We start from the raw sequence: 27,584 nt of genomic DNA, 5'->3' as shown, positions 1-27,584 counted from the left end.
GATAAGTATCAAACATACTCACTACACAGTAAATAGTCGAATGTGAAATATCATAAAAGTAATATATGGGTACATTAATGTGTTTGACTTGGTCTATCATACCCCACCCTCTTCTTAACCACTCTAAACAGTGAATTTTATATAAGTAGCTTTTGTCTTTTTACTGCATTCATTGGGAACACAGGTGATAGGGAAGGTGTGAGCAAAATGCCAAGGCTCCTACTGAAAGAAGATACTCTAGACCAGGGTCTAGAATCTAGCCTTTGACACCAGCATTCAGTGAATTTAGGAACTACCTTATTTTTTCCTATCTAAGCCACTACTGATTGTAACACACTTCCCAAGTTCAGAAATGTTAAAAGGTTAAAAGAAAATGTGCATGTCATACAGTAGACTTTGAGGACTCAGGACAAAGGGTGGGAGATGGGTGAAAAATCAAAGACTACACATTGGGTACAGTGTATACTGCTTGGGTTGGGTGTACCAAAATCTCAGAAATCACCACTAAAGAACTTATATAAATAACCAAACGCCACCTTCTCCCTAAAAACTTACTGGAATAAAAAAGAAATTTTTAAAAAAGAAAATGTGCATCTTAGAATAAATAATATGTAGAATTTCTTAAAGTTCAAAAATAAAAACACAGACAGGAAGACTCCTTAGGTTTTTAAAGGCGTTTATCAAATAAACTCAAAACTGGCAAATAAAGGGCTGGGAATTGTCAACCCTTGAGTCAGTCCCCTGGTTACTGGCCCCTGTGAGGATGACATGAGCTGTTGAAGCCACTTTGTCATGGCACAAGGACCTTTGTACCTCTCAGATGAGGCTGTGACACAATGGACAAGAGATATCTTTCAGAGAGCAGGTCTTAGGGCAGCCAGACTGGGGGACCTTGGAAACTGTCTACTATCAGAAGGGAGCAGTCCTGCTACTCCAGTCCAAAAGAATATGGTATATGCCAAGAATTCCCAACCACTGTAAGTTGTTTCCCTCTCTCTCTCTTTTTCTAAATGATAGTTTTAATAAATTTATCCTCTCCTTCCTGCTCCATCATCTATGGAGGGAGTACTTGAAAATACCATTAAGCATTCAGTGAGTGGACCACAGAATTTCCACATCAGAATCAAACTAAAGGCAATTACATGCCTCTCAAAGATCCTAAAGATACACTTGAGATGAAGTAACAGGGCAATATTTTGCTTTATATCTCCTTTGGAAGGGGTAAATATTTTTATAGGATACCGGAGGGTCACATTATTTTAGGCAAGTGCATTACAAAATTATTCCCATATGGAATGTAAATTAGTTCAACCATTGTGGAAGACAGTATGGTGATTCCTCAAGGATCTAAAATCTGAAATACCATTTGACTCAGCAATCCCATAACCCAAAGGATTATAAATTATTCTACTATAAAGACACATGCATATGTATATTTATTGGAGCACTACTTACAATAGCAAAGACATGGAACTAACCCAAATACCCATCAATGATAGACTGGATGAAGAAAATGTGGTACATATACACCATGGAATACCATGCAGCCATAAAAAGGAATGAGATCATATCTTTTGCAGGGACATGGATGAAGCTGGAAGCCATTATCCTCAGCAAATTAACACAGAAACAGAAAACTAAACACAGCATGTTCTTACTCGTAAGTGGGAGTTGAACATTGAGAACACATGGACACAGAGAGGGTAATAACACACACTAGGGTCTGTTGGGGCATGGGGGAGGAAATTTAGAGGACAGTTCAGGAGTTTAGGTGCAGCAAACCACCATGACACATGTATACCTGCACATTCTGCACGTGTACCATTTTTTTTTAGAAGAAATAAAGATCAAAAAGTAATAAACAAAGATATTCACTGAAAAACAGTTATTCTATTATAAAGAAGATTACATGTAGAGAAAAACAGGGCACAGTGGTAACCTGCTGATGTACATCCATTACAGATATTCAGGGTCATGTTTGCCATCATGTGGAGGCAGCTTGTTTAAAATGAATCCATCATACAGGAAAGTAAGTCCTGGAAAAGGGAGGGAGAGAGATTTAAAAATGTGCGTGCGTGTGTGTGTGTGTGTGTGTGAGAGAGAGAGAGAGAGAGAGAGAGAGAGACAAAGAGAGAGACAGAGGATAACAGGCAAGGGGAGGGGAAACATGGCAAGGGTAGAAAAGAGTCCACAGGACAGAATTCCTGGAAACATAAGAAAATATGAAAGACAGATCGAGGTTATTTTTTTTTATCACTGTCAATTTAAAGAGACCTCATTAATACAGAATTAATGGGCTTTTAATTCAGATTTTTTAATAGCTTTGCAAAGATAGGATCGGATAAGAAAACTGTTCTTGGTTTACTGTCTTTAAATCTTAGATATATATATATATATATATATATATATATATATATATATATTTACATTAACTCTTTCCATCCCCTCAACAACTAAATGAAGTACTTACTCCATCTTACAGATGAGAATACTGAGGCTTGGGGAAGATCAATCATTTGCAAGTTCCCATCACCACCTGGGACTGGAACCCAGGCTCTTTGCCATCAATCACCCATGCCTGACCACCTTGCTCAAATCGGGACAAGTATAGTACTTCTAAAATACCAATGAAACTTTTGAATTTATCTTTATCTCCTGCTCAAGTCCAGGATGAGAGAAAAAATCATTTTCCCTCTGCCAACAATACCACTAACATTGCTATATTGACATATTCAGCAAATTGCTTTCACTTAGGAATCATGGTGAGAACTTGCCGCCCAAATACTCAAGACAGTTTTCCAACAAGCCCAAATTCAACTAGAAATAAACCAAAAAATTTCACAAGTAGTAGAAGAGGTGGAACATTATTTTTAAGTCTACTTCAAGATTTATTTCGAGACCTGACTGACCATACTTCTATGTTAGACATTAGGACAGAATGTAATTTGCCTGGCTGTTAGTTCAGCATTGAGCTCAAACTCACCCTTCTCCAGTCCTTGCGGTGGGACACCATTTCAGAAAGCTGACTGTTCAAAGGAATGTTACTTCTGCAAACAGCATTCCTAATGTCAAAGGATAAAGCATCATAGTTGTGAGGAAAGTTGTGCATCTACCAGGAAAATATTCATCAGCCTACCCAGTTGGTCATTCACTTCCCCTCTGGCTGTTTGGACATATTTGAGTACGTATTAAAATACCCACGAGATCCCAAATCTTAATTATAAAGCTTGAGAAAAAACATCCAGTGAAAGCATTTTCAGGTATAAAATTAGAAAGTCCTTTTAACTCCTTTGCCTCAAGATTTACATAACTGTGAGGGCAAAGGAATCACATGATAAAAATACCAGATACTGCAGATTAGAAACGAAAAGTAAACCAGATGCATGCCAGTCTCTTGCTATGACTTCCAGAGGAGACCAAAATTATCGTGACTGAGAGAAGATGTAGCATGGAGAGAAAATCTCCCAGGATAATCAAGGGATACATTTCCCAACTCTGTTTCCCCCCACAGAACTGTTTTGTTTTCTCACATCAATGAGCTAGAATCAAATGTGGATCCCATGATCAAGCTGGCAGAAGTCAAACTCCCTACCTGGATGCTTGCAAATTGTAAATCACAACTTTACAAGGATTTAACTTTTCCCTTTCCAAAATAATCAAATGTTGTGGTGAGGGGGCCACCAATCATGACAAAAAATATACTTCAAATTCTTTCTTTTGGTGCCAAGTCCAATAAGTTCTCTGAGTGAAATTAAATGTGCGATCTTATTCCAAACCACAGCTTCCCTTGGGGATGTGCAAATCTCAAGTGGGGGCCGAAAGGCCAGTTGTATCAAAGCCCAGGGTTACGCCCATTTTTTCAAGGCTTTTTCCCCCCTTTTTAACTACTGCCTGTAGTATAAACGACTCAGGCCCTTTTGCTTTCCAACCTTTGCAGTCAAATTAGCATCTTCATACTTTCCACATTCCGTCTCTAAAAAGCAGGCCAGTCTCTGACTTCTCTTAGATTCTCACAGTTTTTGTTTGTTTAAAAGATTCTCAGCTGAACTCCAGGGAAGCAGGGAGAAAGGAGAGAAAGAGAAAAATATATATGTATATATATCTTTACATATCTGTTACGTTGTAAGCAATTACCAGCTCCATCTCTTCCATCTGCAGTATTACAGGAATTAGAGATGCAAAAGCCCATTAGGTCATTGTGCACATCCTGTGCCCACACAGAGCTTTTGCCTACAGTATGTTATCTCTTCCGAGAGTTTTTCATACGTTTAAAGGGTAGCTAATGATAACATAGTTTCACCTTATTTCTTTTTGCTTCTTTGTTCTGTCCCAACCACAACACACCATTTCTAAGGATGCTCTAGAGTGACTTCCCAAAGGACATTTTTGAATGTCCATGAAAATTTAGAATATTTGTGCTATCCAACAGCTATATTCAGTAAGTTCGGCATGGAAGCATACATAAAAACAAATTTTAAAGAGCCAACATTTAGTCCCAGGATGGAAGTGTTACATATAAAACAATTTTACATAGACATATTCTGTATATCTGGTGCATCATATCATAAATATAACCGTGTTAGTGTGCATACATGTTCACATAAAGTGTGTGCAAATACTCATCATTACCCCAGAGTGTTTCTGTTTCCTAAAACTTGTGCCAAATGCTGTATAATTCACGAAAATGTGATCCAAAATAGTTAAGGTTATGTTTCACACAATTTCTTCTTATCTCTCTTAAGTCATACATTTTAAATGTCAACTTGCATAGGGAAATATTTAATTTCAAGGATAGTCCTCCATCATAAAACTCTTTATCTCTTCCTTAAGTAGTTTTGTTTATTATTCTTTGTTCTTGTTATAAGATAATGGAGTATTTTGACTTACTTTTAATGTGCCAAATCTAGGTATGTCTACCTGTTGGACCACCAGTTTCATCCCTTTAGGAAAAGAAATACAATGTTAGGGGAACCTAGCATGTAGAATGGACACATTGTTTTGTTTTTGAATGGCTACCATCTTAAACCACTGTCCTTAAATACTAACAATAAGTCAAATCAATATTACTATTTGAAAGCTTATTATGTTATTCTGGGACCATAATGAACTCTGATAAAATGTGTATTTTTATTATGCCATATTCTAAGTTATACAGTATTTGTCTAGGTGTAATGCAGGATATATTTTTATTTTTCATAATTCTAATAAGTTAGTCCATCATTGATATGTGTGATAGAAAAAAATTCTCACTGTTCTTACAAAAGGCACAATAGTTCAATAAGCAAGGCCCTGAGACATGAATCACCAAGGTTTAAACTCTTAGTGTACCCTTCACAAGTCTTGTGATTGTAGGCATTATCAGTTATCTTTTATGTTTATTTAGTCAAGTTGTTCATCATATTTCACCAGATATAAGATGTCATCGATCCTAACATTGAGGCTTATTTGATGTACTTGTAAGGAAGTAAAAGCAATGCTAATTAAATGAGACCGTGATGCTTGCTTATCACTTCGATTTCTTTAACACAATATCATTCCATGTGCCAATAAGAACAAGAAGATGCTGTTTCATTTCTCTGAGTACTACACCATTGGCTCTAGGTGGTATTTTTAACCAAATTATTAGAGATTTATTCTGTTAAGTTTTGATTTTACATTTTTTTGATCACAAGGAGTCAATAAAATTTTGAAACAATTAGAAAAATATTTTAAAAGGCAATTATACTCAGCATACATAGTTCTAACAATGCATGTATAACACAATTGAAGTAAAATGTTGCAATCACCTATGATCAAGTGCATGCATTTATAGGCAATGACAACTATGCTATGACTGAGATTATAAAGTGCCATCAATTGTAGGACGTATCCTGAGATCAGAGATGGGGATAGATAGATAGGGGGAGAAAAAGAAGGCACCATAAAATTGGACCAACTCCTATGTGCTTTAGTTTCTTTATTGGTAAATTAAGGAATATAATAACATCTAGCATAGGATTTCTGGAAAAATTGAATAAAACCAACACACTGGACACACAGGAGGGCCTCAATAAATATTAGCAGCTATATAATTTTTGCTGTTACTGTTCTAAATGCTTAAACAATGAGTATCATAAGGAAGTGTGGTAGCATTCAGTGATTTTCAACTGGAAAAACAGAGACAGGGATTGTGAAAAGGGTAGTGTCTTTTCAAACTTTTGTTCTCCATTTTTCTTATGCATTGCCCTTGAGAAAAGAATTGTGCCTCTTCCTCAGGCCCTCAACTCCGCTAAGGATTTCTGCCCCATCTTAGGAAACCGCTACCATAGGTAAGATTATACAAAGTCTAAGGTGAGTTATAGATAGAAAGTATTGAACAATTTTTAGAATCAAGCAGACAAATTTTTCTTTTTTGGGGGGGTGGGGGTGGATAGAGTCTTGCTCTGTCACCCAGGCTGACGTGCAGTGGCACAATCTCGGTTCACTGCAACCTCCACCTCCCAGGTTCACGTAATTCTCTTGCCCCAGCCTCACAAGTAGTTGGTAATACAGGTGCAAGCCACCATGCCCAGCTAATTTGTGTATTTTTAGTAAAGATGGGGTTTCACCAAGTTGGCCAGGGTGGTCTCAGTCTCTTGACCTGGTAATCTGCCTGCCTTGGCCTCCCAAAGTGCTGGGATTACAGGCATAAGCCATTGCACCCGGACTAAATTTTTCAAATCTTGAGTTAGCTACTAACCAGTTGGGTGGCCTCAGGCAAATTTAAGATCCCTGGGCCTCAGGGACTCCATGTGTAAAATGATTTAGTGATACAACTTACTTAAGTGTGAGAATTAAATAAGATAAAGTATTAGAATGCTCTCCATGACACTTTCACATAGTAAACACTAAACACATTTTCATTATTTTCCTTAATTTGCCAAGAATCAGTGATGATAATTTTTAACAAACATGATTATTTAAAAGAGAAAAGCATCAACTGAGATTATAGAAAATAAAAGAAGCAGAGATTAAGGATGAAACTAATAGTCTTAACAAAAGCTTTATTAACAAGTAAAGGTTTACTTATGAAATTAGTGATCTATGGTTTAAATAATACTCTTTAAAAAAAAAAGAGCCTAAGTTATCCACAAAACAAATGTAAACAACAGGGGAACTCAATTTACTCTATGTAGGGAAAGATTAAATTTGTGAACGTTAGAGGAAGAAAGTTTGAGCTCCAAAACCCATCCGATTCTTCCCCACCCTCACTGGGGAAGCTTTGGCACTTGTTATTCCCTCTATACAGGGTTCTTCTCATGACTGATTTCTTGGACTCTTCCCTTCCTTCAAAACATACTTTTTGAGCACTGTGGTTTAATGAGGGTCCCCCATTAAGCCTCTTACAGAACCTTGCTTATTTACTTCATTACTATAACAATAATAATCAGTTATTGTGTCATTTACTTATTTGGTTAGCCGGTGAATCAGAGAGCAGCATGATATAGGGGTTAAGTGCATGGGCTGCAGCACCATCATGACTGCTTTAAACCCTTGCTCTGCCACTTTATTAACTGCTTCTCTTTGGCAAGTTACTTGTGCTGTCTTCGTCACCTGTAACAGGAAAAGTAATAGTTTCCATTTGATAGGCTTCTTGTAGGAGTAAATGAATTAACATATGTAAAGCACCTACTAACTGACATGTATGTGATGCCAATAAATGCTAGGTGCTATTGTTTTATTATTATCCTTCTTTGTGTTTCAATGCCTTGCTTAATTCCCGGCAAATAACTGGCACTCAATAAATGCGTATTAAAGCAATGAAAGAATAAATATTCTGAGGAATGTTCCTAAGAGACATTCTCCTAATGAGACCTCCAACAATAAGACAGGTATCTCTTTGAGGGCGTAATTCTCTCTTAGTTAACAGAATTGCTGAAAGAACTTTTAGAAAGATTTTAGAATTCATTCTCCAATTGCAAAGGAGATGTAACTAGTGACTCACTAAGGTATTTTTTAACTAGAAGATTCTGATACTGATCTAAGGTAGCTCTCACTACCTTCCTTCAGAGGGTTCTACTTTACTCAAAGACAAAATAAAGGTTTTTGACTAAATAATCTCTAAGCTCCATCCTCTCTAGCAGTATAGGGTTCTATGTGAGAACTAATCTGTTACTATAGGCATTACATTTTTCCTGCAAAAATTTCCATAAGAGAAATTGGCTCAAATAGCACGTAAACAAGAGTTGTTCTTCCCCACGGCCAAGGAGCCTAAACCACCATTGACTATTCTGTAGTCATTGCCATTTGGTGACTGGAACATCAACAGTCCATAGTCCATGCCTCCTCTTTCCACTATTATATTCTCCTTCACTTTTCATCTTCTGCAGCAATACAGCCTAGCCCTGTGCAGCTCCACAGCAGAGGCATTTCTGCCCACACATCTATGCAGAAACCAGAGCCAGAAAAGCCCTATTAGGTCATGCAGACCACACCCCTTTTAGAGCAGGAGCGTCCTCTCCAACTGACATTTCAGCTCCTCTTCTGCCTCCAAAATGTGGTTGTATTTCAGTGGTTCCTGTACATGGTTTGAATAACAGTTTATAAGCATTCTGGGGTCCCTTGAAAATAAAGGTTCCATATAAAGTTATATTGTTATTTTATTTATTATAAAAGTTTTTTTGTTCTTTTTTAATCTTCCTGGGAATAGTCACAAGAACATTTCTCAAAGAGGAAATTGTACCAGCAAGTATTTTGACCTGATTTTTATCAAAACTGATGGCCTTCCAGAACTTGGTTGATTAATACCCTGGCTGCCCCACTGTAAATGTGCAATAGAAAAATTAGCTTTTAAAGCAATTAAAATATTATTTAAAGTACTATGTGTTAATTACTGCTAATGTATTTACTCACATTTCCCATGAGTTAAAGTATATATTTATTGTCAGTGTAAATTCTGCTTATTTTTAATCATATAACAATGCTTCATTGCCTTTGGATATGAAGACCTATAACTGTTAGTTTGCTAGATGTTCAACATTTTGAAAATGTTCGCTTGTTTTACTTTGCTGAACAATACAAATCCAACTTAGCATTACTCTAGGTGACAAGAAATTCAACTGATTAATGCAAATTTCAAACGCCACTGGGGATTCAACCCAAATCCTTGGCCATCAACCAGCCATTCCCTTGGCTCAAGGACACGTTCATTATTTCTTTGTTAGTCAGGGCACATGGGGTTGAGAAACGAACATCCTAGACAATCATCACCAGTAGCTCCTTGCATGATACTTATGGCTTTCTTGTTGTAAAAAGTTTAAGTCACACAGCCTGAGATAATCCTGATTTTTACCACACACACAAACAAAATTAGCAACATCATACCTGTTTTACAGTTGAAACCCCGATTGTGGCCACTGGTCATTGTTACTCAAGGCATAGAGATGGAATCAGAGAAGAGCCGAAATCTGTCTACCAAGCTCTACCTCATAATTGTATTCACAAGCCCACATTTTCTTAACACTGAATTGGAACAGAAAAGCACCCCACAAAATGTAAAGTGTTATTCAAAGGTATACCAGAAGTTGGGGAGTGGGAACGGTAGCTCACACCTGTAATCCCAGCTACTTAAGAGGCTGACACATGAGAATCGCTTGAATCTGAGAGGCAGAGGCTGCAATGAGCCAAGATCAAGCCACTGCATTCCAGCCTGGGCGACAGAGCAGGACTCTGTCTGGGAAAAAAAAAAAAGAAAAGAAAAAGGAGAAGGAGAAGTGGATTAGTTGGTTTTCCCCATCTGCCCCTCTATTTAAAAGGGATGATTGCAAGGAGTGGTGCTAAACTCAATATATGCTTAAGAAATTGCTATCATTTTAGATAATTCAATAGATCATACGTTTATCAGTGACATTCTATGAGCTAAATATAATTTTATGATTTCAAAAAGGCTGCTGTTCATATTAGAAAGCCCTGGGTAACTATTGCCTACACTGACACAGGACTAATAATGCACAGGAACCAAATGCGGCCCATAGTCAGGAACAAACTGCAACTTCAAAAACTTTCCAATGAAACAGAGCCCAGAAAGGAAGAGAGACAGATATGCACTCCTTAGAAATGTGTAATTTCAATTTTTTTGAGCAAAACTAGAGCAAGTCTTCAGGGAAAAAAAGGGACTCAAGAGATAAAGAGCTATTGAAGAGAACATTGGAAACACAATTTTTGGATCAAACTAGAAGAACATAGACTGGGTATAAACTAGCAGAAAGCATTTTGAGGTTATTTTGGACAAAAGGCCAAGTGACAAAACGAAAACAATAGGTTCAGCAGTTCTAAAAACTTGGTAGTAAATACATCAACACATGTGGAAGGATGTCAAAATTTTCCTACTAGAAAGCATTCCTCCTAGGAATGCAGTCATTGAAGGCAATATAAAGACACCAACATTTATGCTACACTTACCATAATATGAATTATCTGTTTATCTACACATCTGCCCAATTAAACCTAGCTATCACCTCAAAGTGGAAATATTTAGAACATTTGAATTTTAGAGACTATCTAGGGTCTATCCAATATGTCTTGTTTCAAGTTCAGTTTGAGTGATGAAGACCACAGGAAGGCTGCTTGGGTCACTTCATTGGGAATTTGGGGGCCTCACGCTGGGCTCAGCAGGGAGAGTCTGTGATCCATGATTGCTGCCTGTCATGACCAGAGTACAGGGAGGGAGAGGGATATAAGCCTACCTGCCAGTCACTTGATTTTCTGATTCAGTCCATCTCTCTCAGTCTACAGTTGAGGAATGGAGACATAGGGAGCTTAGTCTTAGAAATAAAGAGAGAGAGAGGACTTGGCTAAAGGGTAGATGGATGCAAAGTTGCTTCTTTTTGCAGAAGGTATGTATCTGGATATTCAGTTCTCTGCGTTTTCTTTCCTCCATTGCTCTCCAAATACTAATTATTTTAAATTTTACAAAATAAAACTAACTATGTAACTAATGAATGTAATGAAAACAAGTTCATTTCAACAATAATATAATACTAGATGGAATGAATCAATTCATTCTGCCAAAAAAACTTCTTATGTTTAAACATATTCATAAATCTATGCAACCTTCTAATATCTACCATTCTGAAAAAAAAAAAAAAAAAAAAACACAACTATTTCTTAAAACTTAATTTGTCTCTGTAGGACATTTACTTCTGCAAGTATCCTGTTTTTCCTAGGCCCCCTTCCTTAGGCTTCTTTCTCTCTGTTTAGAGAGTTTATAAATCTAACTGACTTAATCCCATTCAGTGTGATACTAAAACCAGTAATGAAGTGTAGAGGAACCATTTATGTACCAACTTCCCTTAAAACTGCACACCAAAATGCCCTTGAGTAATCTCAAATTACTAGCCATATTCACTTGAAGCTTATAAGAAGAAGTATGGAATATCCATTGGCCCAGCATTTACCTTCTATAACCACACCCAATATAGAATTACTTTGTAGAAATCCAAATGAAATATTCCGGGTAACCAAGTAGTTGTTGCAATTGCAAGCACTGGATATCTAGTATCTACACTAGATATCCAATATAAAATATCCCCATCCTAACAGATGTTATGCTTTACCTATTATTTCCCCTTGTCACTTGACCCATTTTCCCCCTTCTATTCAGATATATTTATTCTAAAACTTATTTGCAAGATAAGAAAACAATCGTCTCAACAGAAAGATTTCTGGTGAGGAAACACATGAGAACTATGACAATCATTACAATGGAAGTACCTCATGCATACTTGGATTCTTCCATCAGATTTCTCAGAACTATCTACACTGTTCATTGGGAAATCAATGGCATGCCTCTATTATGTGGGTCTTTGTTGAAAATGTTTTAACACAGACTACCCTTTAAAAAAATAGCATGGGGAAGGGTAGTCACAAGACATATTTTATGACTTTTATGGCTTTGCCTCTCCAGCTGCCCACTGAAGAGATATTTTGGCTCAGGTTTACCTATCATGGCAGCATGGGCCCATGGGGACCCATGGAAGGCTGTAATGAGGGGTTCCATTAACCAGTTTCATTATTTCAGAAGGCCTAAGGGAATAACACATTCACCAATAATAAGGCTGCTAAAGCTAGAATGTCAAATTACTTTGCTTTGGGGCAAGATCTTATCAATTTCATATGAAAACCCTTATTACCTCATGCTGATCAGTGTCTCTGATTGGCAACTATATATGTGTCTGATTAATAAAGTGTGAAATAAAAATAAATGAATTGTTTTGTTTGGACATTAATTTTTTTCAAAACATACAGTCCCAGACATAGAAGATAATCAGAAAAGACTAATTTACATCAAGTGTTTAATGTCAGCCTAACATCTTGAATAAGGAAGGTGATGATGACACAATAGCTAAAACTTACATGGCACATTCTGAGTACCAGGCACTGATCTAAGCATTACACAAACACTAATTTATCCAATCATCACAACAGCCATATTAGGTAGGGCAAATTCTTAGGCCAAAATAAGGTTATAAAATAATAACTGAGGACCCTGAGAGGAAGGGTGGTCCAACATTATTGCTATTATGACACAGTCATATGGAGTAACTGCTGAAGCAAGAATTGGAACACAGGCAGTAAAGCCTCTGAATCCAGACTCTCAATTTGCCCTTTCAGGAAATACTCTAATTAGGGTTCTCATTTTTTATTATAACAAAGATAGCAGCACACAGTGGCTTACTCATCTGTAAAACTAGGATTATCAATAGTTTCGTCAAGAAGTGATGATAAGATTAAATAAGTTAACTTTTGTGAACCTCTAGAACATACCTGGTACAAGGTATGTTCTGTTTGAATAATCATACTCTTCAAATGACAAAGCTTTTTTTCTTCCCTTGAGTGCAAATTAAAGTCCTGAGGCCAACCCTCTCACCTGTGTTCAATATGGGTAAAAAATTAATTTTGAAAATGACTTTGCTTTTGTCTAATTACCAATATGCAAGGAAATGCCATTGGCTGCCTAAAAATAAACTATTAACTCATCATACTGGTAAAAGCTCAGCATGAACACTTCTCCTTACAAGCAGGGAGAGGGAGATGAGGAGGATGCCACCATGACACGTTGAGTTCAGGGGCATGCAACAAGGCACCTGGGCCCTGCTAGGGACCCTTGCTGAGTCTTCCTTTCTTTTCTGCCTCTTCAGAAACACTTTTGTGAGACTGGCAATTTACCACTAAATCTGTGAGCATAGAAAGAAACTTTTAAACTGTAACACACACATAAGCTATACATTCCTGGGACAAGCATATCATTGCATAATATAGCTCAGTTCTAATAAACCTCCATCCTTTGAAGCTCCATTGTGGAGGAGGGTAATTCCAAGGCAGCTTTGAAGTATACTCCCTTAAAGAAAGTAAGAGAAAAGCCATTGTTTATTTCACTACTATTTAAGAGTTAATGAGAGATTTGCACCTGTACAGCTGTTGTGGACTGAAACTAGCTCATGGAGTGAATGTGTTTTCTGCTTGAGACAGTTGTAAATGCCTTGAGTAAAAACACTGAGGACTGCTAATGGATAGGTTTATTTTAAAGCATGCCATCTGCTATCAATCATAGAGAAGTATAGGAAGCAAGTTTGGCTGGGCTCCCTCCTTGCGAGCCTGATAAAGACAGGGCTCCAGGACTCGGGAACATTGAGTCCTCAAGAGAATAAAACATCAAACCTACTCAGCAGCTCCACTAACAATAATAAAAATGCCTCTGCCTAAAGGTGACATTCTAAATTTACGATTATTTGTGTCTATAAAGTGTATTCTTTGGCTCCTGACTCATTCTGACTGTCTCACTCCGAGAACAATACATTAAGCCTGCCTGGAGTAAATGGAAATCCTATCCTTTTATTAAACCAGCAGCTAGTACCTGAGACGATCTAATGCCCTGTAGGATCACAGGAAGATTTTCAGTTCTGTTTTGTTTCTTTGTAAATATTTTTCATTAGAAAATTACAAACAAAATCTATGTTCACGTGCTAAAATATATATGTTTCTTAAGACAAAATAAAATAAAAGATTAAAATAGAACTAATCCTACTATTCTATCATGCACCCATTATAATGCAGACGGAAAATTAACTATGAGAGATATGTTATGGTAAAATTTAGAACCAGTTGCTTGGAATGGCTTGTGTTCTTTATGCTGTATGAACCAAGCATAGTTTCAAGAGGACAAACGTTATTTTCTCGGAAATCTTCCAGCTGTGGAATCATAACCAATATTGCTTTCAAAAATGGATCCCAAAGTATTCCTTGAAAAATGCCGAGCCTGGCTTATTAAAAGTGCTGTCTGCTGAAACCCTCAGCAGATGAAATGAGTTGTGGTGGCACTGGAACCTTCTACAGCTTATAATGTTAGATTCTGCTTCAAATCTGCAGCTTAACTTAATTCTATTGCTAGCCTGGAATATAGAGTTGTGAGTGTTTGGGGAAAACCCACCTGACCAGCAAACTCATGAGCGTAATTAAAGTTAATAGAGAAATTAAAAGAGGACAACACTGCCTCAGTATTGGTTAAAAGATACGTATAAGGCACTAGAAATTAAGGGCAAGAACTTAGATTTTTATGTTACACATTTGTTAGAAATAGTTCTTTCTTAAAGACATGAAAAATAAATTGCTATTATTTGACTTGCCATATATTATGGTTGATGTTATAATTCAGTATATGATTTTTGCGCTAAATAAAATTAATGTTTTACGTTAAATCGTATGAAATTGAAAAATATTTAACCAATAAGCATACTTCAGATCTGCTATGTATCAGAACTTTGCTAGGCTCCATGATAGTAGGAAAGTAAAAGTCACTATCTCTGCCCTTCATGGACAAAAGGTTTAATACATTCAATAGAATTTTAGAACAACACCATAGTGCCAATCTTAAGAGCTAAATTCTTAGAAAGAATAAAGGCTACAAGAGTTCAGAAAATAGGGAGAGCAGCAAAGACTGCAGTAGCAAGAAAGACTGGTAAGGAAGCCTTTCATCATTTCCATAAAAGAAGAAAAAAAGATAAATGCAGAAAAATTAGAATAATTCTGACTTAGAAATATAGAAAATAAATTTACCTATTGAAATTTCAGTGTACTTTCTAATGCAATATGGAATTAAATGTTGAGTCAAGTTACAAAACACACCTAGGCCAGAAGGAAGCACCAACAATGCTTTCGTCCTTTGACAAAGGTCAAAAAATAATATCCATACTGACAGAGGAGGAAATGCATTAATAAACGCATGAAGCAGGCGAGGGCAGAGGCCGAGTGTGGCAAATTAAAGAGCACCTGCCTCATCTAAAGAGGCAGCCTCTACTCAGCAAGAGCAGGTTAGTGCCAAGAGAGGAAGAGAATCCAGTTTTGGCAGATCTCCAACTATCAAAGAAAGCTGGAAACCTGGCTCTTAAGTAATACTATCAATTTTGTAAAAGTTAAGGTCAAACTAAACAACTTACGACTGTGGGACAGATCCACCCACCCTGCTCCAGGCTTCTCAATAGTTCATGTCATGGGGAAGCCTGACTCTATTTCTAGGAATCTTAAAAATAAATCTACAAATGTCACCAATCACTCCTGTATTACATTTGAAGTCTTTCTAAATGGTGGCACCACCTAACTTTCCAGAAGGCCAATTCTGTGGGTTATTTTAGAAGAGCCAGTGGGTTTCTGAAAGCTTTGTGTGAATTCTAAAGGTTAGTATGTTTCTTACACCAGATTTCAAATCCCTGACAAATAAGTTAGTGGAGCACTAACAAAAAAACTACTGTGATAGGGAATGTGCTGCTCCGATTAGACATTAGTGGCTGTATCAAGAAGAGAAATACCTGAAGATTAGCACAGTAATTTGTTTCTCTAAACCTGAAATATTTAATCTCTTTTCTTAAGAAGGCAGTGGTCTATGAATATTGTAAAGAATTAAAACCACATTTATAAGATGATTTCCAAAAGATTTATGTTTTCAATAAACAGATGGATCATTTAAATATAGTTAATAAACATTATTCAGAACTCATTACCTTAAATGTGCTCTACTTAGAAACTGCAAATATTCACTGTCTCAATTGTAAGAAGGTTGGAATACCAGGTAGGATTATATGATGTTTTCACAGTTAATATTTGCAATGTAAGACCTACATATTGTGAAACAGAAGAGCTTAAACCAAAATAATCTATTCCTGTAATTCAGGACATCTCAATTCCATCAATTTAAGGAATTATTTAAATACTGCAGCCAATTCTAACTATTATAATTCTATACCATTAGGGAAGTGTTTCCAAACATCATGCATTTATTAATTCAGTCAACAAGTATTTATTGAATTCTTACAAGGTTCTGTACTTCATGTAGAAAAAAAATACCTTACTAATATAACTGTCTTACTGGATTGAAATAATTTATTTTGGTTTATTTTTCTGGCATTTTTGATTAAGCAGCCTGTAATTCAACACCATCCATGTTAAAACTAAAATGTGTAAATAGCTACAGGTTCAAACACAGAAACTCTTGCTATATATCAAGGCTAGTCAGACATTGTTCGCATTAAGTGTAAGGCTGCTTGTCAATGTTGTGTTAATCTTTTTGAATTCAGAAGGTTAAAAGACCCATAATATCAAGAGACAGGTGAGCATTTGGTAGGTAAATATGCCAATCAAATTATCTGAACTCAAATCAAAATCCATGATTTAATGTAAACAAAGAACAACATTAACAATTACATGCAATCAGTTTCTTGGGCTTGTGCTAGGACATGTTCTGGCTTTATCATAAACTATAACCACAATAGAAGAAATATCACCCCTCTGTGCTTCTTGTTTCTTTATTGCAAAAGGAGTGAGCGTGACTCGTTGGTCTCTAAACATCTGCCCTGCCTAGGATTTCTTATTAGTTTTAAGCAATTTCACTTCTGTGGTAGTTAGACCTATGAAAGAAAAATGTTTTCTTAAATACAGTTTAACATTAGATCGTTCATACCTTGAAATATTTATAGATTGTGTAAACATTTTTCTTTTATATGTCTAATAAACTGCCTTTTCCTCATTACAAAAAAGTTTTCTCTATATAATATCTATCTATCTAGCCTATCTGTCATCTATCTATCCATCCATCCTACATGCAATGCCAATCTATAGAGAAAATCACTGTTACAATTTTAGTATATCTGCTGTTAGTCATTTATTCTATAGAAGAATACATATATATTTATAGGAAGTTGTCACCACTCTGTGTTAGTTTCTTATTCAAAAATATTAGCCGGGCATGGTAGCAGGCACTTGTAATCCCAGCTACTTGGGAGGCTAAGGCAGGAGAGTCACTTGAACCTGAGAGGTGGAGGTTGCAATGAGCCAAGATCACGCCACTCCAGCCTAGGTGACAGAACAAGACTCTGTCTAAAATAAATAAATAAATAATATAAAATAAAATAAAATCAGGACATTTTTAAAGCTCTTGACTTGTAGTACTACAATGTCATCCAGAAAGATTGTATAAATTCACATTGTCAGCAGTGTAAAAGACTGCCTATTTCAGATTAACACAATCATATGTATGACATCAATATGATAGTTGGCCAATCACAAGAGATTAACATGTTGCTCCTTAGGGAGCAACAGGGGAGGTAATGCCACCGTAATGTCTAGTTTTTTTCTATCACATTCTTTAAGAATGCTAAAAGCTTAAAACTGGGCACTCTGCACACCCCTTTCATGCACGCACATGCACACATATACAGCCCCATAGTCATACACATAGGATGAACCTTCTGGTGACGGCAAACAAACTCCCACTCACACACTCAAGAAAAGGAGGACTTTTCTGAGACCATTTGGTTATAAGCCAGCTGTCAAGAGGCCATAGACAGCCAGAGTGAGTCTTCAGGGGATGCCTGGTAGAGATAATAGGTTCTAAAATGATAGAAATGTTATGTGGTGTAGATAGAAGAGATCTTTCCCTTTATCTCCTAGAGAAAGATAACTGCTACCAGGAAATGTGGTATTTTTGAAAATTCAGTAACAACAACTAAAAGAAAAATTTGCTAATTTTGCCAGCTAGCACAAGGAACTCTGCCACAAGTCAAAAGGCTGTGTGTCCAACTCAGAGCTGGATTCACTTTAACAAAAATTTCCCTCTTTAGCCACCTAGTGCTTGTTGCATTAGGCCAGAAGCCAAGGTGGGGTAGAAACAGTCACTCACATGAAATGTCCGTTTCCATTTGGATCCCCGTGGCCGTTTCCCATGTCATGGTGAAAAAATGCTTCCTCTGCTTGGGTGTTTTCAGGATAACTTGGTTTGAGGAGGAAGTCGGATCTGCTGCTCACAAGGCGCCCATAGGAGGCAAAGCCACAGCTTTGCACGGTCAGAACCAGGCTGTCCCTGCTTTAAAAAAAAATTCCTCGCCCACTCCTACCCATGGTTTTGATGTTGAAAGAAACCTGTTGTGGTTTAAATGACTCGGTCAGTTCTTCTGGGATTTTCCAAAGTTTCCTATAAAAAGAAATCTGTGGGAAATAAATGATTGCATAATCACTAACATATGCCCATTTTGCTAAACCTGTTATCTTTTTGGTGTTTTGAATTGCATCGTCCTATCTAGTGAATTACTATATTTTAATAGTTTTACCTTTTAAGTAATGATGCTGATTATAGTCACCTTTTTTTAAACCTTTGATCAGTGTGTAGTTAAAGGAAAAAACAACACTACAAAAGGTAAGGCCATGATGTTTATGCAGCAAAATTAAAAGGAAAGTGTGATAAATGGTAGGGAAATAAGGTGATTACCCAAATAAATGGCAGATGGAGGGAAAACTTGATACTTCAATTACTTGGGTACCTTAAACATATGATTTTTGGCCTTACTTGGAATAAATGCCTCCAAATTTTTCTTTGGTAGTGCAGACCTGGTTAAATAGCAAGACTATTCTTTTTCTATCATACACACAGAATTTCCTATTTTTTGCTCAAAAGAACTTAAATGCCTGGACCCAGAAAACCATCTTTAAAATTAGAGAAAAGCCGGAAACGAAGCTTACAGGCCAACATATCACATTGAAAGGTGCTGATAAAAGAAATAAAATAGATGTTATTCATTATCTATCAGGATGAGGATTTCAGATGTCTGATCTCCAATTTATTAGATGACTTACAAATAAAGAATTCCAAAGGCTGCTCTTCCTGGCAGCTGTGAAGCACAGCAGCCACAGGTTTATTCCCTACTGGTAGTACCAAAGATTCTACCAAAAAAGTGATGATAAAAGCAAACCATCTTAAAAAAAAAAAAAAAAAAAAAAAAGTCTTTGACTATTACCATTCTTGCTGAAAGGTGGAAGAGCCCAGTAAGATACTGACAGTTGGCCAGAGGGGCACATGTGAGGATCCAATAAACTAAGGCTTATTAGTGGGCTTCAGCAGAAGCGAGGCCCAGTAGCTCTCAACTCTAGCTGTACATTAGAATAATCTAGGGCACTTTCATTATGCTTATGCCTCAGGTCTGCTCTACACAAGTAAATAAGAAGATGGACATTAGACCAAGGTGTTTTTTAAAAAGGTTTTTAGGTGATTCCAATGTAGAATCAAAGAAAATAATACGTGTGATCTTATGGAATCTAGGACTTCTGTATATTAAACCATACTCCACTTGATTGTGGATACATTTTAAATGTACTACCATTACGACCAGACTGTAGGAGAGTTTATTTTGCTACTGTTCTACCACAGTACCTAACATGCTTGGATTATAGTAAGTGTTCAGTGCATATTTATTGAATAAATACAGGAAAAATTATATAACAACATTTGTTTTAACACTGAATGATTATTTTACAAGTGATGAGTACATTATGAGAAGAAATTTTTACCACAGGGCATAACTAGTCAGAGAAAATGTTATGAAAATGCTGAATCTTTGCCTGGGCCTTGAAGGCACTATGAAATTTGGTTTATGAAGAGGAGAAGCTGCAGGAGCAGAAATTGAAATGACTGCACTTTCTAGGATGAGAACTAAAATTACACTTAAGAAGTATCTATTATTGCCCCCTGAATTCATGCCAGAATATCTGAATGTGGGAAAATCTACCCAATGTTAAAGGAATTCTAGAATACATGAAAAGATAAATGGGTTACAAAACAAAATTTGTGATGACATAGAAAAAGAGAAGGATAGCTAGGAGCTAGCAAATACCCACAGATAACAAGTAATACTGCACTAACTTCATTTTAAAGGAATGTTTCTAGTTTAGGAGATTAAGGAAAAGCAAAATAATATTTCTTGATTCCCATCAGAAATTATACATCCTATCTTTATTGATAAGATAGATATTGTAGGTTAAGTTATGGGACAGCTAAGACAAGTCATATCTTAAAAGCATGTCTTATTTGTAGCATAGTAGTAATGTACAGTCAAAACTGCCCTTGAAATTGTTTTTAATATGTCCTAATAAGAACAATACAAGCAGTTTCTTCTCCAGCTATGAAACTAATCCTTTTTACTATGATTGAGCATTATATGAAGTAGTTTGGCTCATGTTTATGAGCTATATTGTATATCGAAAACATTTTTAACTAGAATCACACTCAGCTTGACAAAATGGTCAAACTGAGAACTAGATAAAAATAGGAATTTCATTAGAATCAAATTACAAGGTAAACATCGATTGAGTAGAATGTAGGGAAGAATCGCCTCTATTATTTACAGTGTCCTCTTTTATTCTCTACCTCTCTCAATTTTCCTAGCTCTTATTTGCAGAGAATACATGATGTGATTCACGTAAGTTAACTGCATCTCCAATGAAATGCACCTAGAGCCATTTGATTCTGTCCACTAGAGAAGTAGCATACTTGATACAGTGTGACGTGGGTTTCTGTTCTCTTATTTCTGTACAGAGTTTTTCTAAATGGCTTGGATTAAGGGATGCAGAAGGAAGCATATTTATTTTTCGTACCATAAAGCTTAAAAGAGAGCTGTTTTGGAATACAGAGTCAATATACAAACATCTCAATAATCAAGAATTGTGGCTGCAAATGAAGATGAGATTTAACAGAGCCAAGTAAAAAGCTGCAGAATTAGGTCCAAACATTAGTTCATCCAGAGTGGCAAATACTAAATAATTTTCTTAAAAGACCAACTGTTGGATATGAATTAAAAAGCAAGAGCTATAGTGGTGAGAATTCTATGTTAGAATAACAATAATAATGCATATGCTAATCAAAAACAACAACTTTACAGGAGAAAGCATTTTCACATCCTATTTTAATAATATAATCATATAGAAAGATGGTGATCAGAGAGAAATAAAAGATAGGAATTGAAAATCTTGAATCCCCTTGTTTATTCACATACATACACACACACACACACACACATATACACACAATATATGTATATACATATGTATATATATGTGTATATATATGTGTACATATATGTATGTATGTAGTATAAATATATGTACATATATATATATATGTATACATACATGAGGGTAAATAACAGATACTCTAGAGTGTATTGTGTTGCCAGATGGTTTTGCCCAACTGTAGGCTAATATAAGTGTTCTGGGCACATTTCAGGTAGGCTAGGCTAAGCTATGATGCTCAGTAGGTTAGGCGTATTAAATGCATTTTCACTTTATGATATTTTCAACTTGGGATGGGTTTATTGGGATGTAACCCCATTGTAAGTTGAGGGGCATCTCTACATTATAGAGAATCAGTTGTTTACCCTGGTGATCGCATGGCTTACTGAGAACTGTGGGTTCACAAGAGAGTATAGTACTGTATTCTCTAGGCTGGTAAAAGACCAAAATTCAAAAATTACCATTTCTACTGAATGTGTATCATTTTTGTGCCACCGTAAAGTTTGTAAATTGTAAGTCAAACAATAGTAAGTCTGGAACCGTCTTTATTTAAAATTTAACCACTTCTAACCACCTTCACTCCTAGCCCTCTAAACTATGACAGGCTTTCACTGAACCTATTCAAACAGCTTCCTCACCAGTCCTTCTTTCCCCTTGCTTCCCTAGAATCTGTGTTTCCACTTAACTGTCCAAGGGATCCTTTGAGATACAGCCAGGTAATAACAGTACTATGCTCAAAGCCTTACAGAGACTGGCCATCACTTATCCTTGGAGTTCTGATCTTTCCAAGGATAAGTCAGAGACTCCCAACTCTCTCTGTAGCCTCACCTCCTAGCACTCTCTCAGTCGCTTACTGTTCTATAGCCTCATTGGTCACTTGCTATTCCTGAAATACACTTAGGGCAGTCTCTTGCCTCAGAGTCTTTGAGTGGCTGGTCTCCTGCCAGGAATATCTTCCACGGTTATCTACCTGACTTGTTCCATCACTTCCATCAGATCTATGCTTAATGGTCACTGGCTCGAAAAGGGGTTCCTAAACACCTTTTCCAAATTAGCCTACTCTCACTCTTTATCCTTTTGTTCTATTTTCTTTACAAAACAAAACCTGGCACAATTTGTCTGCTTGTTACCATCTTTCTATTTTCTTTAAATGCAAACGTCATAGATACAGAGTTTTTTTCCCCCTTTTTTTCCCTCCCCACTGCCTATAAAAAGGCTTAAATAGACCTCAAAAGAGGTTCAATGGATATTTATGAAATTAAAACATTAATAAATGATTTCTAATTGTTAGAAAGTTGCACCCCGCCCTTGTATTCTTGTTTCTCCTTTTTACAGTTTCTCAAAAGAACTCTATACACTGGATTATCCACATCTAAGTCTTACCTAGAATGCACCTTCCTGTGGGGTGTGGCTTACTCCATCCATAAACAACTAGTCCCTACACACAGTTCTGATGCCTGGCAGGGGCTTCCTATCACAGCATCCCTGCTGAAATGCCATCTCTCCTCTCCATCATGATTAGTCCAACTAACCAAAAGATGCTTGCTCTGGGATCTTGCCCATTACTTTCTTTCAAGAATTGCTAACTGCCTAACCTATTTTTAAATAGTTTCCACACATATTAATAGCTGTTGCCACCAATGGTGGAGTATGGCTCAGAGTAAAGTTATGCATTATATCATTTTCCCCCAGAAGTCACATATTTCTCTTACTGTCTTTTTCTTTACCATATACAGCAGAGATGTCCAAGAGAAATATAATAAAAGCCATAAATGTAAGCCACATAAGTCATTTTAAATTTTCTAGTAGTCACATTTTAAAAATGTAAAAGAAATATGAAATTATGAGACCATATTTTAATTAGCAAAATGTATCTAAAACAATATAAGTTCAACATGTAACCAAAATGAGGATACAAACTCTTGTATCAGTTATGGGGATTGTAGCAGTCTGGCCATATCATGAATACCTAAGGGTGATCAACTGAAGAAGTAGTCAGTCCTACCTTGAATGTTAAAAAGCTGGGGTTCTCAAGGAGGGTGTGGCAGAATGAGAGAACCAGGGATGGGAGTTAGGATCATCTCAGAGAACTTTTGAAATAAGCATGTAGAGAAAAAAAGCATGTGTGATTTGAAAAAAAAAAAAAATCCAAAACAACGTGTAAGTCACCTTAATTTCTTTCCCAATTTGAGAATCAGAGTGGAAAAGAGAATTCTTCCCATGGGAATGGGTAATTAATAAAATATCTTCCACTTCTAACATTCAAAGACTAGATCATATAGAAGCTTGGCATCCTCCCAGCTCTCTCCTAAATCATCCCACATTATGTAACACTTATTTTGCCAAATAGAGGTAAAATATTACATGCTTAATGTCCATTTTATCTAAATACATCCCTTTTGGCCCAGAGTGTAGAACATATCTAGATTAATGATTGAGGACTTCTAACTATGAAACAAATCACTATGACCTTTCCTTTTACCACCCTCTCTGTCTCTCTCTCTCTCTTGGCTTTTCTCTAGTATAGGATTTCTCACAGGACAATACCTTTTGACTTGGACTTTTAATCTCTTTGGATTGAAGTGGAGAGGGGCTATATTAGAAGAAAAATTATGGAGAAACTCAAAATTAAATATCAAAGTGTAGGCATGATTTTGTGGGACAATTCTGGTTTGTTTTTGCTTTCCCACACTGTTTTGTATCCCATGGTAGAGGTTGTCATAAGTAGGGAAGGATTCCAGTTAGTTGACCAATGGCCTGTGAATTCATATATTGGCATCAACTTAATTCTGCTCTGTGACTTCATCTCTCTCTTTAAGATTTACATTGTAACAATGGTAATCTAGACATTTCAGGGTTGTCTGAAAGATGTATCTAAAGATGTAAAAAACAAAAGTACATAAATGGATGGTTTCAAATGCTTTGGAAAAAACAATATAAACATCACCAAAAGGTTTTGTTTTTAGTTGTCAGATGTTTTCTTTCTCATTTTCAGATGACAAACACAATGGCAGATACTCAATATTTGAGAGTTTTTAGCATGCAAACTGTTTTTATTTGAAGATTAAGAGTTTTATTACACACAATAGCCTCTGTGGCTAATTATTTTAAATGCAAATGTAAAATTCAGACACCTAGTGTTACTTAAGTGCACCCAGGTTTTTGTGGTTTAATAATAACATCTGTTTTGGTTTTTCAACCACAAAAGTGTGTTTAATCTGTTCTTCCTTTAGTTGAACTTTTCACATCTGCTTCGGCTCAGTTCCCATAAGCTAAAGACCAGATCTTTTCCAAAAGTAGGAAGTCTACCTGTACGACTGTTGTTCTAGCTCAAAAGATCTGTTTTTAATACCAGCTGAAGATTTCAAAAGAATAACAAAAATAAACTCCTTACCCATAATGCACTTCTTATGCTTTTTGGCTTACATATCATAGTGTGGTCATTTTATGAATGCAATGCTCTGGAAATTTTAAATTAAAACAGCGAATTGTCAGATCACACACACCCAGGTAGTCCCTGATTTCTTAAGTTTTTTAATCATGGAAAAAGAGTGTATTTATTAAGTTAATTTTTTATGAAAAAGTTATACCAAGGATGGACAGCAGCTTAAAAACCTCAGTGGCTTTTTTTTTGGACACATACTTAGTACTTATCTGTCCCATGGGTCCCGAAAAGTAGGTCGAAAAATGTTGAAAAGACAACATTACTTCGCAGATTTTCCACAATTGTTTGCTGCCTCCGAGGCTTCAGCTCTTATAACGATCCTAAGAGACCTATCTAAAATCAGAGACTCTGAAACCAAATCCTAATAAGCCATCTTTGAAAACCAACCAAGGTGCTGGGAAGAAACACAGTTTTCTTTATGTAAGAATTTTGGTAGAGAAAGTTATTGAACAAATGAGTGCCTGGGTTAGATGTGATAACTGTTTTTCTCAACTGGAAAGATTGACTCTCTGTATCAGCATTTACAAGAGATTGAACAAGGCTGAATATTCAGTCTTTATTTGGACAGGATTTAATTGATATCAAGTTAGTCTAATTATTTTATTTTAGAAAGTTATTTTGAATATGTGAGATGCACATAATTATATATTTTTCCTGATGTATGATTATGTAATTATACGTGGTCCTGTTTATAGGACAGAGTAACACAGCATGCCGCAATTAGTAGGTGTTCAACTCATGTTTGGTGAATGAGGCCTAATGAGGCAATATAATGGAGAGAGCCTGGTATACCACCTTTGTCGGTGCAAACAAGATGATTCTGTGATTTGAATAATTTCCCAATGTCTTACGTAAATAGGAGTTGTCAGTGCGGGTGATTCAACTTAATTCAAAAAATATTTACTGATTGCATGACATGTGCAAGTCACTACAATAAGCAGAGTGACAACACAAAGATAAGCAGGAATTCTACAAGGTTAAAGTAAGCAAATTATGAAAAGTACCTTACGAAAAATAGCAAAACACTGTTATGGTGGAAATAGCATTTGAGACAGGCCTTGAAAGAAAAGTCATCAAAATTTGGAGAGTGTTGAATAGAAGAGTTTTGAACAAAAGATGAGAAGGAAAGTGATCTGGTAAGAGAGCAAAAAAATTCAGGTCTAGAGAACATAATTAGGAAAAGCAAAGAATGACAAGCAGTTTCATTTGTCTCATAGACAAGGATAAAGATAGAAGAGTAGCCTGGTGGTACATTATGGAACACTTTAAATGCTATGCCAAGGAGCAGGCACATCATATAATAGACAATGAGAGCCTGAATCTTCAACTCAGATTTCTCAATGGTATTCAAATATTTACCACAAATTTCAATCATTTTGCCAGCAAAGGCAGAACTAAAAAAGTACATTTCTTTTCCAAACTTGGTCAAAATCATGTGGTGTTATTCTTAAATTCATTTTTCATTTAAAAGATAATTCATGGAGGGGAATATCTGTCAAATTTACTGAGACTTGCATTCATTGCTGGGCTCGAAGATAAAGCATAAAAGGTTCTTTTACAGTTCACACAGAAGAAACAGTCTCTGGAAAAGAGAAGGAAATTCTTAAAAATATGAGTAGAAAAGCCATTTGTGGTACTTCTTGCACCCAAATACTCCAAATTAAGTGTTATCAAGATCTATTCGACTATTGGCAATTCAAAGAAGGCGGCTCCCTATATAAACCATTAGTTAAATGACAGCTAATGAGATTTTTATTTAATAACAAGAAGGAAGTAGAATATGACACAACATAAAACAAAGACTTTTCCTATGTGATTTTTGATCTAAGTGTTTATTTATAACTATTATAAATACAACTAATATTTTGGTCCCTTTGTTGAGAGAATCATAAAAGCAATGCTGTAAATATTAATTGAGGAAAGCTCCATGCTGAAATTTTTCAATGCCTTAACATGAGTGATGAGATGTTAAGAAATACAGAATTTTATTTTGTTTTATTTTCATCATGATGCAATATAGACAGATCAGGAATGGACATAGCTACCTGTGTGTATCTGTTTGCTATACACACACCACACACACACACACACACACACACACACACACACACACACAGATAGAGGAAATAAAATTTTAATATTTCTGCCACTCTGAGATTAAAGTGATATGGGTCACACCCTCACTAGTTCTTTTATTTATTTACTTTTACGGGGACATGACATGTGGATGAAATCTAGAATAGAAAGGAGAAAAAGATTTAATATGTCCCAAATGTCCCAAACCAACTTAGAATTGTTATCTCTATCTTCTGCATTCCAACCTACGCTGCTTCCAATATTATCTTCTGTCTACTGAAGAATATAAAGCAATGCTCATGACTCCATTCTCTCTTCCTGCCCTATGTCCAACCAAACATAATCCTTACACTTTTACTTATGAAGTATTTTCCAGTCTCAATTCTATCACCAGTTCTACCACCTAATCTAAGCCACCACTGTGGCACATGTAGAGGACCATGATAGTACATTATCTGTCCTAGTTGCCCCCACCCCACCCTTCTCCAATTCATTTTCCATGCAGCAGGCAGATGAATATGATCTTGTCACCACCCACTACCTAACTCTATCCTTTGCTATTGCTCTTAGGATGTTTCTCACTGTTGTACCTCTTCAATTTAGCTATGAATGGAATTAAATTTATTTTAATCGCTGTGCTCCGATGGGAAGCAAGACTGATAAACAAATAATGGAATAAATGAGGAAACTGGAAACATGCAGAGATTGGTCATTTTGC

The 27,584-nt window shown here is 36.2% G+C and overlaps 1 long non-coding RNA gene across 1 annotated transcript in view; it reads right to left on the bottom strand.

Moving 5' to 3' along the window:
• Positions 1-2,436: 2,436 nt before the first annotated feature.
• The window catches only part of LOC116556973, a 46,152-nt gene continuing 21,004 nt past the window's right edge, over positions 2,437-27,584 (bottom strand). The window contains exons 2-3 of the long non-coding RNA XR_004271290.1: positions 4,888-4,940; positions 2,437-3,062 (exon numbers count right to left, since the gene is read on the bottom strand). This is a non-coding gene — a long non-coding RNA (uncharacterized LOC116556973). The remainder of the gene's footprint in view (positions 3,063-4,887; positions 4,941-27,584) is intronic.

Source organism: Sapajus apella, unplaced genomic scaffold (assembly GCF_009761245.1).
Source record: "Sapajus apella isolate SASKATOON/1434 unplaced genomic scaffold, GSC_monkey_1.0 scaffold18, whole genome shotgun sequence".
NCBI lineage: Eukaryota > Metazoa > Chordata > Mammalia > Primates > Cebidae > Sapajus > Sapajus apella.
This window is presented reverse-complemented; position numbering and strand designations above follow the sequence as displayed.